Genomic DNA, 17,877 nt, shown 5'->3' with positions numbered 1-17,877 from the left:
CTTTGACTTCGTATTACATGTAAAATCAATGTCAGGTTGATCATAGACCTAACTATAAAAACAAGTGAATAGAATATTCAGAATGTAATTTAGAAAATAATTTCCTGACCATGATGTAAGGTAAGATTGCTTAAACCAAACCTAGAAAGTACTTTTTATATAATATAAAAGATATTCTAACACAGTTGATGTGAGCAAGGAAATGGAGACAGATTGAGTCAAGCTCAGATTATTCTATTCCTGTACTGCAGGGCTTTCTGCTTAGATTCAGAGCTAGACCATGGGAAAGATAATAGTGGCTGCCTCTTGAGTTGCTGTGAAGATTTAATGAAATAATAATACATAGAGCATGTAGACTGGTACCAGGTCTGTGTTAACCACTAAGTTAGTGCTGATATTGACAGCATTATCTAAGTAATTGCAAGAGGTATTATATGCATCAATTATTAGACGCATCACTATATTCTGTTACCGTGACAGAATAAAAGGACAAACTACGACACAAATATTTCCTATCACTTAGAATTTTTATCTTATAATAACACAGAAACTTTGCGCAACTTATATTAATGTGAGCATTTGTCATAAATCACTTCTATGATTACATGAGATGGAAAATATAAGAAAATACATTACCAAAGTATTCTCTAAAATTTATACCTTTCGGATTAAACTCTTCTGAATCACTTTGCAACTCATCTTGTCTGTAACTTTCCCCACAGTTTCATCATCTATGCTAATTAGAAGATTTGGCAATGCCACATTTCTTGAGCGAGTCCTGTGCTACTCTTTTGTGAATGTATTTTTCCAATCTACTGACAGACTGCAGGTTTTGTTTTTCTTTATCTCACCCAAAGGTATTCATAGAAGCTTTTCAGACCATGTTTGTATATGTGCATGCAAAGACAATCACATTACGACTGTCTTCCCACCAGTAGTGTTTGACACTGTTAATTTTCACATGAATCTGTGTTTGAGATAGGTGGGATGTATGCAGTAACATCAATGGAATGCACTACTTTCTCTGCAATTGCTCATTCTCAGTGTATAGCCGTTGCGGCTCATTTGCTGTATTCTGCTCTATCATTGAGGAAACATGCTTAAATATTGTTTCTGACTAGCTATTAGAGACAGTAAAATTATTAGTGGACACCAAATATCATAATTTACCTGAGGAGAGTTGCTTTTATAAACTGTGATTCAAGAAGTCCATGGAATAGGGAGATAGAAATGGCAAAGAGTTACTTGAAAGTATGCACAGGGGTGATAGCTTTCTAAAAACTTACAGAAAGTTATATTTTGCAAATTTCTGCTCTAATCTTACAAATATGATCAACGTTCCCTATAAGCTGCATGCCAAAATCAATTCTTAAATCCATAAAACTTGGTTATATTTTCCTATTGTTCTTTCACCCTTAATCATTTGGATGTTTATCATACAAATCATATTATGATCAGTTATTGCAAAAGTAGATGCATTTGGTCTCCATAGAATGCTTTGCTTTGCCCACTTGCAACACTGACAAACTCTACTTCTGGGCACTTGGAGATTGGAACGGGCTTAGCTGTTCCCTGATAAATATACTTAAGAAGAAATTCATATCGTTCATAATTTAGGATGTTGACTGAAATTGCACCTAGAGTTTCAGGCTTCAGGAAGGCTCGATTAAGTTTACAGTGTGTCCTGATCTCAAATATATGACCCATGAATCCACTGGGAACCATTCTCTATTCAGGCTACTGTGGGCAGACAGGGTAGTGGGGCCTTACTACATGATATGGTGTAAGACTTTGGGATGTTTGCGATGACAGATTTCTTAGAATTTGGGTGGTCAGGCCAGCATCTGTAAAATCAGGTCAGAGGTACAGCAGTCGGTTGTGGGAAATCATATATTCCAGGCTATCAGAGAGTAATGTTTGGGGACTTGGTGCTCAACACTGTGTCCTGTGACATCAATGTTAGCACAGTCTTATGTCTGTCACCTGCTCTGTCTTCATCCTGAGCACTCACTGACCAGAGCTCATTGACCCTCATTTGCTAAATGGAGATGGGTCCTTTCTTGTCCAGTTCTACTTGCAGCCTGTTTATGGCATTTTGCTATGCCTCTTTTTGGTGAAAAGTGTGTCAGGGGATAATCACAGTGTACATTATGATGGATTTTAGTGTATGCATTGGAATAAATAGGAAAAGGGGATTTGACAAGCTATTTGGCATTATAGAAAGTACAGTTAAAATTAAATAATCTGAGTAACCTTCCATGTTTTAAGATGAAACATTTAGGTGTGCCTGCCTGTCTTAAGAAGTGAAATATGAGCTTGGAGGAGTGAGGTTTCTTGAATTAGAAATGCCCACAATAACAGCGACTAAATAACTGCTATCCTGATCTCAGAAATGAGAACTCTGGTCCAGGTCAGGTGCATCTCTCACTGTAGGTCTAAACAGTACAGGAGCTCATTTTCCCACTAAAGCTATAGATCTAGTATGGAGAATATAACCTATGATTATAGATCATAAAAGCAAGAGTCTTGGCTTTGTAGATGTCCATGGGATTGTGGCCATGCAGTCCCCCGACTTTGTAGGCTTTGTAGGCATGGTTGCCAGAAACAGCCCGGTGCTCCCCAGCAGAGTGCTATGGTCTGTGAACAAGGAGCTGTGTGGTGAGTGGGTGGGCAGCCCTGCTTGCTGTGAGATTGCTTAGCTAGCACATATGCAGAGTCACCATTTATCCTATGTCCATCTCTTAGACCCGTGCATGGAGGTTTGAGAATATGTTGTACCATGTTGCTCTTTTGTTTATTTCACCAGGATTTCTTTACCTGTGCACAACACAATCTGAATCACTCACTTTCCTAAACCTGATAAAAACCTTGTGTCTAAAGCTTCATTTTCAGATATGAGTAAGCAGGGACTGGCTTAAATGAACATGATTGCAAATACTTCTCTTTTTTTACACCAAGACAGACCACCTGCTACCAAGACTATACTTTTTGTGGTTTTAGGGCTTGGCGCTGGTTAATGTAATTCCATGATGTGGGTGTTAACAGAATACGTGGTCCCAAATAATTCCTCATGGAGTCTTTAAAATGAAAAGAGCTTAATTATCACAGGATTTTTCAAAGGCTTGAAGGTACAGATGTGTTTTTAAATCTTAAGGAAGGAAAATCTGTAACCAAACAAGAAAAAAAAATATCTTAAGTGCCTAAATATGATTTATTTTCCCTATTACTCCCATTTCTCCATATTCACTTCTACTGTCCAGAGTCATGTCTTCCAAAGAGTCTTTGGTGGGATTCCACAGATACAGGACTAGACGTTGTCTGAAATGGGTCTTTCTGTGAGGCACAGGCATCTATCTTTAAATGAGTGGTTACTGACACTCACACAGGCAACTGGGTAATGAGGAACATGATGGGGAAGAAGAAAAGAGTAGGAGAGCCCTGGAACTTGATGATGTCTATCTGAAGAAGGTGCCCCTGGATTTGGAATGCTGACTAGATAAAGGAAGCAGCTTTGCATTCTTTCTATGTGCCTGTTCATCCGCTGAGCCCAAGTTTGTGTTTGTGTTCATTTTTGTCTTTGTTTGCATGTTCTTTTCTATCACAATAATACCTTTAAAATAGTATTTTCATTTTTATAATGTTAGATTTATAGAAAGCTGCAAAAAGGATTCAGCGAGTTTCATATGCTCTTCAGCTTCCTGTAATGTTAATATCTGACATAGCCATCGTATATTTATGAAAGCTGAGACACTGGTGGTAAAAATAGCTATTAACTGAATTAAAGACTTTCTTTATATTTTACCAGGATTTCTACTAATGTCATTTGTCTGTTCCAGGATCCAATGCAGGATAGCACATGACATTTAGTTCTTAAGTGCATTACTTATTTATTGCTGCCTTGTAAATTACCACAAATTTACTGGCCTAAAACTGCAAAACATATTGTCTCATAGTTCTCTGGGTCAAGAATTGAGACATAGATGATAGCCAAGGCTGAGGTCTCAACTAAAATCTCAGCTGGTGAAGAAGTTACTTCTTAGCTCACATTATTGCTGTTTGAACTCAGTTCATTGCAGGCTGTTGGTCAAAGCCTGCATTTAGTCCCTCTAGGTGTTGGCTTCTCCTACATGCCAGAAGCCTCCATCAAAGCCATTGAGGGACAGAGTCTGCAGCAAGACAGAAAAATCACAATCTTATGTAACATGATCACCTAAGTATCATCTCATCACCTTTGCAGTATTCTCTTGTTCAGTATTCAACTCAGCTTCTGGCCACATTCATGAGGAATTAGTATTCAAGGTTGTGTCATACCAAGATATGGGAATCATTTACCTTCTGTATCAGCTATTCTCCAATCTACAATCTTTACTTAGTTTTCATGACTTTGAACCTTTTGAAAAGTACTGGCCAGTTGTTTTGCAGTGTCCCACAATATGGATTTGTCTGATGGTTTCTCATGATTAGACTAAAAATATGGATTAATTTTGACATATTCATCCAAGATTAAAGATAAGGAAAGCTGAACTTCAAATTATTCTTCAAAGCTGTAGTTACCAAAACAGCATGGTATTGTTATAAAAGTAGACACAGACCAATGGAACAGAATAGAGAACCAAGAAATAAAGCCAAATACTTACAACCAACTGATATTCAATAAAGCACACAAAAACATAAACTGGAGGGAAAGGGCACCCTGTTTACTAAATGGTACTGGGAAAACTGGATAGCCACATGAATTCCTACTAATGTCCCTAACACCACATGATCTAATCCAGTATTGCACAAATCACTGTGTCCATTCCTACTGCTTGCACGTAACCTCCCACTCTAACCATAAACAGTCGGCTCCATTAACTTACTTTATCCCAAAATACATGGATATTGGTTTCAGGATTGTTCATCAACACCCCCACGGGACACAACTTTATCAAAAAAGGTACAGTGCTTACATACACATCTTTTAGCCTTTAAACTTGGAATTTCCACTTATAAAATTATGTTACTCAGGTCAGCCTCCTTTCTTCCCTCTCACTCTCTTCAGTGAGGTTATTTCATATATTTGTAACGTGGTTATATTATTTTGTATGTGTTACACCCTATGATCCCCTAACCTACTAAGTATTTTTTAAATTTGCGTACATATTTGCTCACTGTTCTACAACATTCTGCTGTATTTAAAAAATAGTTTCATGTACCCACATTACAATATTGTAAAGAATATTTTCACTGCCCTAAAGAAATTTACACATCATCTATTAAATATTTCTCTCCCTCCAGCCACTAGTAACCACTAATGTGTTTACTATCTCCATAGTTTCTCCTTTTTCAGAATGTCATATAAATGGGAGTAAACAATAGTTAGGCCATATTATGTGTATGGCATGAGGGAAGACTCCAGCTTGCACCAGGGTATTAATTTGTCCCGCATTATCTTTGACAAAAAAAAAAAATCCACACTGAACTGTCTTGAATACCTTGTGAAATCAATTTACCATAAATGTTAGGGTTAATTTTTAGATGCTAAATTTTATTCACTGATCTATATGTCTATCCCTATACAAGTACCATAATGTCTTGATTACCATTATTTTCAAGTAAGTTTCAGAATCCAGAAGTGTGAGTTGCGTACTCCAACTTTTTTTTCTAGATTGTCTTGGCTGTTCTGGATCCCTTATATTTCCATATGAATTTAAAAATCAGCTTGTCAATTAATGCAAAGAAAAGCAGCTGGAATTTGATAAGGATTGCATTGAATTATGGGTCCATTTGGAAAATATTGCCATCTTAACTATATTAAGCCTCCTGATCAATGAGCATGGGATATTTTTTTCTATTAGCTCTTCTTTAATTTTTTCAATAATGTTTTGAAGTTTTCTGTGTACACATCTTAGGATTATTTTGTTAAGTATATTCCTGTAATCCCAACAATTTGGGAGGCCGAGGCGGGCAGATCATGAGGTCAAGAGATTGAGACCACCCTGGCCAGCATAGTGAAAACCTGTCTCTACTAAAAATACAAAAAATTAGCTGGGCATAGTGGCGTGCAGCTGTAGTTCCAGCTACTTGGGAGGCTGAGGCAGGAGAATCGCTTGAACCCAGGAGGTGGAGGTTGCAGTGAGCTGAGATTGCACCACTGCACTCCAGCCTGGCAACAGAGTGAGACCGTGTTTCAAAAAAAAAAAAAATACAAACTCCAGTTATATTTTTGTTATTGTTAAATATATAATTAAATTAGTATTGACTGTAGTCACTCTGCTGTGCTATCAAATACTAGATCTGATTCATTCATTCTGTTTTTTGTCCCCATTAACCAACCCAAGCTCCCTGCAACCCTCCATCTACTCCCAGCCTCTGGTAACCATCATTCTACTCTCTATCTTCATGAGTTCAATTGCTTTCATTTTTAGCTCCCACAAATAAGAACATACAAAGTTTGTCTTTCTGTGTATTGCGGGATCTGGCCAGCAGCCCACAATGCAATGGGGCTCTTTCTTTGTTCTCAAGTGGATAGGCAGGTCAAGAAATAAGAGATACACACAAGGTAGTGAAAGCTGGGTCCAGGGGTGTCACCACCTTCTGGTCCTGTGATGCCGCCAATGCACTGGATATACCAGCATTTATTATTAAGTTTAGTGAGGGCAGGGGTAGGTTAGTGAGGGATTTAGGGTCGTTTGATTATGAGGTGAGATGGTCACATGGGAATGAAGCAATTCTTTACCATAACATCGGTATGCAGAAGTACAGTATACAGAGATAAGAATTTACAACATAGTGTGTGCATCAGCGATTTCTAACAGAGCCTTAAAACAGAAACACAGTCTATCCATAACCTATGATTAGCAAGATATTAATCAGCAGTAACAGTTGCAGCAAAAGCTGGTTGCAAACAATCAATAGAAAGAGGACGTGAAGCTAGACAACCGGTTAGACCAAAAATTCTCAGAAGGGAGTATGCCTTAATCCTAAAGAGACCTAGAAGAGCCGTGGCAAGATAAGGGCGTTTATAACCCTATCTTATCCATATGAACAGGCGCCCCTCGTTAGTCCATTTATAGGCTCTCCACAAGGGTCTCATTCCATTCCCAGAGCTATGAACATCTGCTTTTCTGGGATAGGAATCTTGATCATAATTGGATTGGTGCCGTTGAGTCATTCTGGCAGCCCAACCTGGGATTGTCTTTACACAATCCTGCATGCAATTTTGTATTTACAATAATCAGGAGCATTTCATCTTTTATTCCATAGCAATAGTTTCAGGGGGTCTCCCTACATCTGTGCATGGCTTATTTCACTTAACATAATGACCTCCGGTTCCAACCATGTTGTTGCAAATGACAGGATCTCATTGCTTTTGATAGCTGATTAGCACTCCATTGTGTGTATGTACCACATTTGCTTTATGCATTCATCTGTTGATGGACATTTCGGTTGTTTTCAAATTTTGGCTATTGTGAATGGTGCTGCAATAGACACAGGGGTACAGGTACCTCTTTAATATACTGACTTCCTTTCTTTTGGGCCAAGAACATACATTGGAGAAAGGTCAGTCTCTTCAATAAATGGTGCTGGGAAAACTGGAAATCCATATGCAGAAGAATGAAACTAACTATCTCTCACCATATGCAAAAGTCAAAAATGTATTAAAGACTTAAATTTAAGATCTCAAACTATGAAACTACATTGGGGAAACTCTTCAGGACATTGGACTGCCTGAAGATTTCTTGACCAAGCACAGTCAAGCAAAGCAAAAAAGAACAAATGGGAAGATGCCAAGTTAAAAAGCTTCTGCACAGCCAAGGAATCAATCAACAAAGTGAAGAGACAACCCACAAATGGAAAAACATGTTTGCAAACTATCTATCTGAAAAGGGATTAATTTGTGCAAACTATTCATCTGACAAGAGCTCCAGAATGTATTAGGACTACAAAAAACTCTATAGGAAAAAATCTAATAATCTGATTTATATATGGGCAAAATATCTAAATAGGTATTTGTCAAAAGAAGATGTGCAAATGGCTCATCATTTTTAATTTAAAATGAGAGATGTGCAACTCTTCCTTTCACTTGAATATTTAGAGACAATTGTGAGGTTATTAATTGACCAAACTTTAATATTGTTGTGTCTCCAGGAATAAGAGCCCAAGGAGAAGAAGAGAGACAGGGAAAAGGTCATTTGGTACAGAACACACACAAGACCTATAGACTAAGTTCACTATCTGTTTTTTGTTTGCTCATTTGTTTTGAGATGGGATTTCTTTCTGTCACCCAGGCTGGAGTGCAATGGTGTGATCTTGGCTCACTGCAACCTCCGCCTCCTGAGCTCAAGCGATTCTTCTGCCTCAGCCTCCTGAGTAACTGGAACTATACAGACATGGGCCACCATGCCTGGCCTAATATTTTGTATTTTTGGTGGAGATGAGGTTTTGCCATGTTGCACAGGCTGGTCTTGAACTCCTGAGCCCAAGCAATCCACCCTCCTTGGCCTCCCGAAGTGCTGGGAGTACAGGCGTGAGTCACCACACCTGGCTAAATTCACTGTCTTATATGGGTTCCATTCAAGGACCACAATACAATGGTAACATCAAAGATCACTGAGCACAGATCACTGTAACATTAATAATGATAAAATTTAAAATATTTTATTACCAAAATATAATACAGAGACAAAAAGTGAGCACATACTGGTGGAAAAATGATGCCAATAGACTTGCTCATCACAGGGTTGTTACAAACCTTCAATTTGTAAAAATCGGAGTATCTGCAAATCACAATAAATTGAAGCATAATAAAATGTGGTATGCCTGTAAACACAGTAGTAAGATTGCTGGGTCAAATGATAGTTCTATTTCTAATTTTTTAAAGAACCTGTATACTGTATTCCATAGTGGTTGTACTAATTTATATTCCCACCAACAGTATAGCAGGGTTCCTTTTGTTTATATCCTCACTAACACTTGTTATCTTTTGTCTTTTTTCATAATAGTTGTTCTGATGGGGGTGAGGTGATGTCTTATTGTGATTTTGATTTTAATTTTTTTGATTCGGAATGTTGAGCATTTTTTTCATATACGTGTTTTGTCATTTGTATGTCTTCTTTTGAGAAATACCTACTCAGATATTTTGTCCATTTTTAATTTTGTTTTCTTTTTATTCTATTGACTGTTTTGAATTCCTTATATATTTTGGATATTAACTTCTTCTCAGACATATAGTGTGCAAATATTTTCTCCCAGTCTGTGGGCCATCTCTTCACTCTGTTGATTGTTTCCTTTGTTGTGCAAAAGCTTGATTTGATGTAGTCTCATTTATGCATTTTTGCTTTTGTTGCCTGGTTTTTGAAAAGAAAAATTAACTGTCATCCTTGTCACGGAACTTTTTCTTTACGTTTTTATTCTAGTAGTTTCATAGCTTCAGGTCATACATTTAAGTCTTTCATCCACTTTGAATTTATAGTTAGATATAGTGAGATATAAGGGTCTAATTTAATTATTCTGAGATTCAATTTTTCCAACATCGTTTATTGAAGTGCCCATATTTCCCCAATGTGTGTTCATGCACCTTTGTTAGAAATCACTTGTTTATAAATGCATGGATTTATTTATGGTCTGTATATTCTGTTTCCTTGATCTATGTGTCTGTTTTTGTTTTGTTTTCTTTTTTGGGATGGAGTTTCACTCTTGTTGCCCAGGCTGGAGTGCAATGGTGTAATCTCAGCTCACCACAATCTCTGCCTCCCAGGTTCAAGTGATTCTCCTGCCTCAGCCTCCTAAGTAGCTGGGATTACAGGCATGCACCAGCACACCTGGCCAATTTTGTAGTTTTTAGTAGAGGCGGGGTTTCACCATGTTGATCAGGCTGGTCTCGAATTCCTGACCTCAGGTGATCTGCCCACCTCGGCCTCCCAAAGTGCTGGGATTACAGGTGTGAGCCACTGTGCCCAGTCTGTGTGTCTGTTTTTATGTCAGTATCATGCTGTTTTGGTTACTATAGCTTTGTAGTATATTTGAAAGTCACTACAGATTTATCCATCTTTGTCCTTTTTGCTCAATATTTCTTAGGGGTTTTGGAGTTTTTCACAGTTCCATGCAAATTTGGGAACTTTTTTCTATTTCTGTTAAGAATGTAAGTGATATATTGATAAGGATTACATTGAATTTGTCAGTTGTTTTCAGTAGTATGGACACTTTAACAACATGAATTCTTCTGATTCATAAACACTTATTTTGCTGAATTGAACCACTTATTATATAATGACCTTCTTTGTTTTTTAAAAGTTTTTGACTTCAAGTCTATTTTTTTCTGGTATAAATATAACCGCTCCTGTTTCTAAACTATTTGGAATATCTTTCTTTCAACCCCTCACTTTCAGACTATGTGTGTCATTACAGGGTATGTGAGTTTTTTTGTTTTTTTTTTTTTTTGAGATGGAGTCTCGCTCTGTAGCCCAGGCTGGAAGTACAGTGGCGCGATCTCGGCTCACTGCAAGCTCCGCCTCCCGGCTTCACGCCATTCTCCTGCCTCAGCCTCCCAAGTAGCTGGGACTACAGGCGCCCGTCACCAAGCCCGGCTAATTTTTTGTATTTTTAGTAGAGATGGAGTTTCACCGTGTTAGCCAGGATGGTCTCGATCTCCTGACCTCGTGATCCGCCTGCCTTGGCCTCCAAAAGTGCTAGGATTAAAGGCGTGAGCCACCCTGCCCAGCCGGATGTGAGTTTTTTGTGGGCAACATATATATAGGTCTTTACAGTCTGGCTTTGTCTGGTAACATTCTTCAACAGTAAGCCAGTCCAGAGATTGTGGACACGTCATTTGGTGTAGTGCCTAAGCCCATGATGGCTGCAGCCATTGCAGTGCTAGGGGGCGCCCTAAGCCCAGGAGTGCCACAAGCTGGAGTCCCATGGCCTCCGACTCTGGTGCAGCACTGAGCAGGAATCCCATGGCCATTAAGGCTAGTGCAGTATTGAGGTGCACCTAATGCCCATAGCCACTGAGCTAGCACAGTACTGGGGTGTGCTTGGGGCCTGCGGCTGCTGAGGCCTGCCTGTTGCCGTAGACTATCTGGAGCCCAAGGTCACTGTGGTCAGTCAGCAGTGAAATGGTTGGGAACTTGAATCCATGTTGCAGGGGCTACATATTTCTGTCTGGCCCCAGGGTAGATCTAGAGGTTCCATTTGTGGGTACCAGCCTGGAGAAAGGACCATGGGAGTCTGCTGTATGCTGATTTTTACTGTGGCTGACTCAGTACTCGGATCCAAGGTAATGTCCTACAGTTGCTTCCCTCTCTTTACCCAGAGTGAACGGTATCTCTTTCTGCACTGTGCTGACTGATGTTGGGGAAGGGGTGATTTGGGTAATATAAAACTTTCTTTCCTACTCTCTTTGATGCATCTTTTCTTAATATCATGCTATAACCATATACTATGATCTTTCATCTGTTTTCCTTAGCTTTTGTAACGGTATTTTTATACCGTGAGGGTACTTGTTCGAATTGATGTTTCTTTTTTATTTATTTATTTATTTTATTTTATTTTAAATTTTATTACTATTCTACTTTAAGAAAATTATCACAGGAGATCTAGTCTGCCATTTTGCTCTGCCTTCTGTTCATGCTATTTTAAATGAAATTGTTTTTGTTGTTTTATTATCAGATTGTTAATTGCTAGTATATGAAAATATAATTGTTTTTGGTTGTTGAGTTTGTGTACTGAAAAGTTTCTGGACTCATTTTTAGTTCTAATAGTATTTTAGGGGATTCCTTAGGATTTTGTACACACATCACCTCATTGGCAGACAGAGATATTTGACTTTTTCCTTCCCCTTCTCAGTGACTTTTATTTGTTTTTCTAGCCCAATTGCCCTGGCTGCAACTTCCAGTACAATGTTGAATATAAGTGGCAATAGTGGACATCTTGGGGTAAGTATTGAGCTTTTCATGATATCATGTGCATTTTTTTCTGGATGCCTATTTTGGGATGAGAAAGTTTACATCTCTTTCTAATTATTTTTGTTTGTTGCTTTTTGTTTTCATATGTTTTGTTTTGTTTTGAGATGGGGTCTTACTCTGTCATCCAGAGTGGAGTGCAGTGATATGATCTCTGCTCACTGTAGCCTCGACCTCCCAGGCCCAAGCAATCCTCCCACCTCTATTTCTAATTTATTGGGTGTCTTTTTTTAATCAAAAATTGGTTTTGGATTTTGCAAATGCTTTTTTGCATTTTTAGATGATCATATGGTTTTCTTCCTTCATTTTATTAAAATAATGTGTCACACTGTTTTTGTACATTGAACTCAACTTGCATTCCTGTGATAAATTCCTTTGATCATGGTGTATAATCCTCTGTACGTGTTGCCTGGGTTTGGTAGGCTAGTATTTTATTGATGATTTTTGTCTCTATGTGCAAAAGGTATATTGGCCTATACATTTTGTTTCCTTAATGTCTTCTAGTTGTGGTCAGGGTACATTGGCCTCATAGATTAAGTTGGAAAGTGTGATCTTATCTTCTGTTTTTGTTGGTTTATGTGTTTATTTGCTTGCTTGCTTGTTTAAGAATTTCTGAAGGATTAATATTAATATTTTAAAGATTGGTATAATTCATTAGTACAGTTATCTTGGCCTTGGACTTTCTTTGTGGTAAGTTTGTCATTTACTATTTGAGTTTCTTTACTTGTCATAGCTCCATTCAGGTTTTTTGTTTCTTTTTAATCCAGTCAAGTATTTTTTGTCTTTCTGGGAATTTGTCTGTTTCATCTGGGTCATCTAAGCTGTTGGCATACGATTGTTCCCAGTACTCCCTTATATTCTGGTTTTATTCACGGGAGGTTGGTAACTTTACTGCCCTCCCAGTGGTGTAACTCTGTCCCCCTGCGAGTTCCCTGTGCTGTTCACTACCTGCAAAGTTCTGAATCCATATTTTTTAATCCCTTTCTTCTATTTACTATGGGTTTTTCCCTCTTAAGTGACACAGAAAGGGTGAGGGATACTGTGATAAGGAAAAATTGCCCCTATCAGCTAGGATGAGTTTTCTAAATTGTCCCTGGCAAGGTACTCCCACCTCCAAATGACTTTTTGTAAAGAAGGATCTGAGCATTGGAAGGAAAGTTCATGAAAGTGAAAGTCCCTTCCAAGACTGTGGTCTCAGGATTCTCCACTGTCATGCCAGTCCATACTCAGCTTCCAGCTACTGTAAAAATTATTATTAAGTGTTCCTACCCATTTAGGGCTCCATCACCTTCTGCTCCTGATCACAAGATCTTAGTAGCTGTATCTCTTTGGACCTGCCTGTCTCTCCATATTTTGGGTGCATACTTGTGCTATGACCCTAGTTCCCTGATGGGTCCAATAAAAGTCATTTATTTTCAGTTCCTCCAGCTTTTTACTGTTACCAGAATAGGAGTGACAACTTTCAAGCTGTTTACATGTCAGAGTTGAAAGCAGAAGTGTGGGATATGGAGTTTGGGAAGAAAATCATAAAAGTGAAGTGTCTGTGCTATATCAAGGATACACGGTGTCAACATGATTTTCACTGGTGATGTTGAACTTGATCACTTGGTTAATTAAGATGGTGACTGCCAGATTTTTTCTCTGCAAAGCTAATGCTTTATTTGTCCATCCTCTGCATGTTAGAAGCAAGCCCATCCTATACACAAACAGAAGGGAGGAATTAGGCTTCATTTTCTGGAAGAAAGACTGTCAAGTAATTTAGCAAGAATGTGTTAAAACCACCCCAATAAATAATATTTGGGGGAAGATATTTCTAGTCTTATAAACACCTTGTTTATCCTTAATGCATTGCCAATTAATTTCAACATTCATCAATGAATCTTGTCTTTGGTGATTTGTGTTATGGTGTTATCATGGTAATTTCCTAATTCCTTTTCTTTTTTGTTTATTATTTGGAATTCTTTTCTAAAAAAGATTTGCTCCTACTTGTCTGTATATGTATTTATTGTCATATCCACATTTAACTTGAGATCTACACTCTTAACAATTTTTTTTTTTCTTTGAGACACAGTTTCACTCTTGTTGCCCAGATTGGAGTACCATGGCACAACCTTGGCTCACTGCAATCTCTGCCTCCCGGGTTCAAGCAATTCTTCTGTCTCAGCCTCCCTAGTAGCTGGGATTACAGGCGCCCGCCACAATGCCCAGCTGTTTGCTGTATTTTTAGTAGAGACGGGGTTTCACCATGTTGGCCAGGCTGGTCTTGAACTCCTGATCTCAAGTGGTCTGGCCGCCTGGGGCTCCCAAAGTGCTGTAATTACCAGCGTGAGCCACCGCACCTGGCCTGTCTTAACAATTTTTAATTGCACAATATAGTATTGTTATCTGTAGGCTTAGTGTTGAACAGTAGATCTCTGGAACTTACTGATCTTGCATACCTGAAACTTTATACTCATTGAACAGTAACTCCCCATTTTCCCCTCGCCTACCCCGCAGCAATCACTGTCAGTCATACTCTGCTTCTATGAGTTTGATCATTTCAGATACCTCATACAAGGGCAATCATGCAAGTTTATCCTTCTGTGATTATCTCATGTAACTTTACATAGTGTCCTCAGGGTTTATCCATGTTGTCATTAATAGTATAATTTCTTTTTTTTATAAGGCTGAGTAATATTCCATTTTATGTATGTATACCCAGAAGTAGGATTGCTGGATTATATGGTACTCATATTTTTAATTCTTTGAGGAACCTGCGTACTGTTTTCCATAGTGGCTACATTGTCTCTCATTCCCACCAACAGTGTATGAAGGTTGTGATTTCTCCTTATTTTTTGCCTTTTTTTGATGCTAGCCATTGTAACAGATACAAGATGATGTCTCATTGTGGTCTTGATGTACAATTAATTGATGATTTATAATGCTGTGCAACTTTTTATATACCTGTTGGCCATTTGCATGTATTCTTTGGAGAAATGTATATTCAAATCCCTTGCCGTTTAAAAATTAGATTATTTGGGATTGAGGAATTCTTTTTTCTCTTAAATTGTAGGAATATGTTGTATATTTCGATATCAGCCCCTTATTCAATATATGGTTTGCAAATATTGTCTCCTCTTCCATAGATTGTCTTTTCTTCCTGTTTCCTTCGCTATGCAGAAGTTTAGTTTGATGCAGCCCCACGTTATTTTTGCTTTTGTTTTCTGTGTTTATAGTGTCATATTTTAGAAATCTTTGTCTAGACCAATGTCATGAAGCTTTCCCCCTCCTTTTACTTCTAAGTGTTTTATAGTTTCAGGTCTTATGTCCAAATATTTATTCTCTTCTGAGTTGATTTTTGTATATGGTGTAAAATAAGAATCCAATTTTATTTTTTACTTTTTCGCATGTAGATATTACATTTTCTCAACACCGTTTGTTGAAGAGACTATATATTTTTCCCATTGTGTATTCTTGGGACCCTTGTTGAAGATTTTGACTGTATATATGTGGATTTATTTCTGGGACATCTATTATGTGTCTTATTTATTTATTTATTTGATTATTCAGTTGCTTATTTATATCACTATGGACTCATTGAGGTTTGCTTGCTTTTTTGTTTTTGTTGGTTTCGTACTTCCTTACTTACAGACACTGCAAAGATGCTTCAGCAGTATATTGCATTTTTTTCTGCCTTAGCCCTAGAATGAAGTATTTCTCCAAGTAGCTCTGTCTTTTGTTCTTGTTTGTTTTTAATTAGAGAATGGTATTTCAAAACTAGATGTGCTTGTTGATACTGTAGTGTTTCTTGGCCCTCTCAGCAAAAAAATCTGGGAAATGTATGTATGTACTTCTGTAAGCCTATATATCTGTGTTTATATCTGTATCTATCTATGTCTAAATTTATGTACACATATAGATTAAAACGTAAACATATTTATGCTAATATCTACACTCTAGTTCAGGACTGAATTCATTCTAGACTTTCACCTTGATAACTTCTTTCTTTGACGATGACAAAACTACTCCTGAGCTCAAGGTTTTTGTCATTATTTTTTTCTGTACATACAGACTCATTTAAATCCACCTTCATTTATCTTCCACTGCTGTCTAGCTTTTCACCACTGTGACTTGGGTTGGAATACTGGGTTGTTGGACAAGGTTGTAGGAAACATCAGACTTGATCATCTGTTTATAGATATAAAATTAAAAGCAGATTGGAACTTGGCAAAGAGTGAGTTGAGAGCTTAAAGGAACAAACACACTCCAAGAAGCCTCAAATATCTCAGCAGCAGGACAGAGGTTGTTTGGTCCATTCTCAGGTATGTTTGTGGTGACTTTCATGGTCTGAGCCTCTGACCCCAGGAATATTGTTGTGGTGGAACTCAGGCAAATGCTAGTGCATGCATATTGGGGCATCTATTTTGTAAGTGTTGAAACTGAACTTTCTGGGGAAATGTAGCGTCCAATCCATGTAGATTTCCTTTCTGAGAACAAAAGTGGAAACAGTCATCGAGTGGGATGACAACTTGGAAAGGCTTTGTGGGCCTTCGTGACCTCATGGTATGCATCCCCTCAGGGTGGACTCATGCAGGTAACTGACCCTCCTGGCTTTCCTCCTCATCCTCCCTCTGAACTCATGCTTCTTCCTAGGCTGGTTTCTCTTGGTTGCTTTGGGAATGAACAGCACATAGCCTGACACAAAACCATGTACCATGTCCACTTCTTTCTATTTCCACATTTTCCTTCTGGTTGAGGGGCACTGGGTTCCCCTGTAGATGTGACAGTGGCATGAGCATACATGCTTAATAATGAATGACCTCACGTGTACCCTGAAATAGAGATGGGCACTGGCAAGCAATGATACCCGACGATGGCTCATGAATAGGACAGCTGGAGCCCATGAAGCGCTATTATGGGCCCTGAGGTCTGAGTTGCACCCGGACAGCCTCACCCTCAAGGATTGGCTGGTGTTTGCTGGAAGCCTCTTTATGCTAAGGGCTGAGGCAAGCTGCTGAAGACATGCTGTGTGATTTATCATAATACAGGATTAACTTTCAACATGCGGTGGTCATCAAAGAAATCAGTGTCTCTGGTGAAAACTCACTTTCAAGTCTGATTTTTGCTACTGAGAATAAGCTCGGTAACAAGTAGTAGTTGATAGAAGATAGCATGACAGGGGTTTGGAGAGGAAGGGGAATACATTTATGGCTGGGCTTGGAAAAGTCTGCATGAAGCCTGCACATATTTTGGGGGGAAAACCAAGTAATCCTCTTTGTGCCTGCAGGCTGCAGAAGGCTGTCACTGGGCTTTCTCCTTCTGCCTGCCCCTCCATTTGTCTAAGCCCATGGCCTTTTTTCTTTCCTTTTTTTGTAATAGCTTTATTGACATATAATTCACATAACATGCAATTAACCATTTAAATCCACATACCATACAATTAACCATTTAAATTCACATGCTATACAATTAACCACTTAAATTTACATATCATACAATTAACTATTTAAATTTTCACATCATACAATTAACCATTTAAATTCACATACCATATAATTAGCCATTTAAACCTAGTGATTTTGAGTATATACACAGCACTGTGCAGTAATCAAAACAATCGAGTTAGAATCAAATTTAAAAACAAATTTAGAACATTTAGAATAAAAAGAACCCCACTACCCTTAAATATTATTCCCTAATCCCCCATCCTTCCTAGCCCTAAGCAACAAGTCTACTTTTACCTTTCTATAGATTTGCCTATTCAGAATATTTCCTGTAAATGGAATCATAAAATATCTGATCTCTTGTGAGTGTCTTCTTCCACTCAAAAATGTGTTTTTGGCCAGGCGTGGTGGCTCACGCCTGTAATCCCAGCACTTTGGGAGGCCGAGGCAGGTGGATCACAAGGTCAGGAGTTCAAGATCAGCATGGCCAAGATGGTGAAACCCCGTCTCTA

General features: G+C 38.3%; 1 long non-coding RNA gene across 1 annotated transcript in view; it reads left to right on the top strand.

Moving 5' to 3' along the window:
• Window positions 1-17,877, top strand: part of LOC112205574 (uncharacterized) — a 116,660-nt gene that overhangs the window by 50,557 nt on the left and 48,226 nt on the right. The window contains exon 2 of the long non-coding RNA XR_002939579.2: window positions 11,849-11,915. This is a non-coding gene — a long non-coding RNA (uncharacterized LOC112205574). The remainder of the gene's footprint in view (window positions 1-11,848; window positions 11,916-17,877) is intronic.

The sequence above is a fragment of the Pan troglodytes genome, chromosome 16, assembly GCF_028858775.2.
Source record: "Pan troglodytes isolate AG18354 chromosome 16, NHGRI_mPanTro3-v2.0_pri, whole genome shotgun sequence".
Taxonomy (NCBI): domain Eukaryota; kingdom Metazoa; phylum Chordata; class Mammalia; order Primates; family Hominidae; genus Pan; species Pan troglodytes.
The sequence above is the reverse complement of the archived record's forward strand: the minus strand, read 5'-3'. Positions and strand labels throughout refer to the sequence as shown.